The sequence below is a fragment of the Rhagoletis zephyria genome, unplaced genomic scaffold, assembly GCF_001687245.7.
Source record: "Rhagoletis zephyria isolate East Lansing unplaced genomic scaffold, Rhagoletis_zephyria_1.1 Rzeph_scaffold_00294, whole genome shotgun sequence".
Taxonomy (NCBI): domain Eukaryota; kingdom Metazoa; phylum Arthropoda; class Insecta; order Diptera; family Tephritidae; genus Rhagoletis; species Rhagoletis zephyria.
The window spans coordinates 32443-35179 of NW_016157378.1; positions in this window are offsets into that span (position 1 = coordinate 32443).

The following is a 2737-nucleotide window of genomic DNA, read 5'->3' on the forward strand; positions in this document are numbered from 1 at the left end:
AGAGTTATTGAAAAAGACAAAAAATATTTTAAGGTAGATGTGAATAATGAAATTAAAATTATTTCGATTGACAGACTAAAGCCAGCGATAGTTGAAATAACAGAACCACTTAACACTAACAACCATATAGTTTCAACAACGACTAAAAAGAAACAAGTTACTTTCAATTTGTATAATAATAACTCTCTGGAAGGGGGAGTATTGTAGTGTTAATACTATTTACTATTGTACTTTGTTCATTTTTGTACTTTGTTATTTTTGAAATTATTGAATTAAGTTCTTTTTCAATTTATGTAAATCAAAAAGAAAATTTTTGATTACTTCAGAATTTTTTCTTCTCTGAAATTTAAAATACGTTAAATTAAAAATAAGTTTATATAAAAATAAAATTTTTAAATACGCTACAACTACGTTTATACGCACAGAATAATCGACTTAATTGAAAGCGCATTGACACCGTACACATTTCGCTCTAGTGTTTATACTTACGGCTTTATATCGGCATCAAAGTAACCGTCTTCAAAAGCAAACAAAATTAGCTGTTTTCATTTGACATTTTATAAGTTAACATAGTGGAAAGCGATAAAAATCTAGTTTTATTCGGCATTATAAAATCGTGGCAAAGAAAAAGAGCGATTATTATTAATCAGATTTTAAATACTGATGTGATTATTTGGAATATGAGCGGAACAGCTGATCTGCAAATCGCTTTGAGTGAGAGCGGTGTTTATACACTCTTTCTAACTGTCTGGAGAAATAAACTACCGATTTGAATTAGAGTGTGAGCCAAAACACTTCGCTGTTTCAAAGCGAATTGAAATTCAGTTTATACATATGTTTTGAATCGCGGCGAAATGAATTAAAGCGACTTATGCATGCGTATAAACGTAGTAATAGATATATAAAAGATAAAAACAGCTGAGACCACTTTCTTTTTTAAACACCTCGCATATCACTGACCATTAAAATGGACCCTGAATGACCGCAAACCTCAGAGCCTTACAAATATTTTGATGTGATTTTTAAAATGAACGATCAAAATTAGCCGGCATACATATTTAAAATTTTTTAGAACCAGTGGTTGAATTTTTGTATTGAAAGGGTTAACCCTAAAAGCATAATCTACGTCTGCGAGGCGTATACGGATTGGGTGTTTTTTTTTTTAATTTTAACACAAAATTGACTTTTTGTTTTGTTGTTTTAAATAAATGTGGTTATAGTTTTTATTAATAAAACTATGTATTATTATTGGTTAAACTCACAACTTCAATATTCTTTAAAAATAAGGCAGGACTAATTATATTTTAGGTCATAGGTTATCTTTTAAGCACATAATCCTCTAAGACGTATGTTAAGGCTTTACGTTACTGCCAAATAGATTAGGTTTTTGGGTTAAGTAAGCTTTAGTTTAAAAGTGTGATATTAAATGCATTTCACTATAAACGGCGCCAATATTCAATGATTATTGCGTTCAATATTACGACTAATAAAACCCTTGGACAGATATTGTGAAAGGCTGGACTGTACCTTAAAGATGACGGTTTTCTCACGGCCCACTGTATGAAGCTTAGAGTAGAGTAAGGTCCTTTAAGAACTTAAAAATTATCCTGCGTTATCAGGTCTTTAGCAATTGTAAAATTAATTGTTGTCTTTCACGAAGGTTTTTAAATAAATTTTGAGCTAAATACTTAGCCGTATTTCGGGGGTTACTACTAGTTTCAATAAATTGTTAGTTTAATTGTTATAAAATTTACCTTTAGGCTTATGCATCTTAAGCATACATCGAAAATTTGTTTTAGAGGATCAATAAGAAATAATTACAGAAACGATTAACCGGTTTGCTGAGCAACCGAAACGTCTGCTTTTTAAATATTTTTTGTAAAACATATCGTCCCCCGCATGCCAGGAACATGAATATGTATGAAAATTTGTTGATGTTTTTTATATGTCAGCCCCTTTCCTAAATTCGATCCTGGCGACGCCCATCGTCACAAAAACCAAAAATCTACCTTACATTGTAGTGTTTTATCCTCACTTTTACTTCATTAATTTTCTTGGAGCATTTTTCATCAAATTTTCCTCTTAAACACTTTGTTTACGTTTGAAATGGATACATAACTGACTTTTAATGCCTGACAATTCCTGCTAGTAAAATTTTAACTTGCAACCATTTGCAGGTCTGTCGGCTCTCGAATTCGGTCTCTTGCAAATTTCTTGGATTCAGGGGCATAGCCAGGTAGGGGCAGGAGGGCAGCTACGAAACAGCTACATAGCGAAGGAGAAATATTCAAAAATAAATAAATAAATAATACGTAATCGCATCCGTAATTATGCTCTCAATTTTCACATAAGGCCTGCGTTTTTCATCGTGAAGTAAGGACAGCGTTAAGCATTGAATTGGTACAGAATTGAATGAAACATCTATTTGAGTTTCTCTTACCTTTCTGTGATGAACAGGATGGAAAAACCCAACGAGAAAAACACTTCGTCTTCCGTTAAATCTTGTTCTGAATGACTTGAACGAGGTTACAGGAATAAGAAATACTATTTCTACCCTACAAGATGTGATAACATTTTTTATCGCGAATCAACGACACGCAAGAATTATACTCCTAATATATAACGTTTGTGTGATCGGCGAATGGTTTCGGGACACTGTAAGTACAATGTCGAAGAATTCAAACTGTTTTCGAACCAATCGAACCATATTCGCAAATTCAGACTTCTTATCGATGGT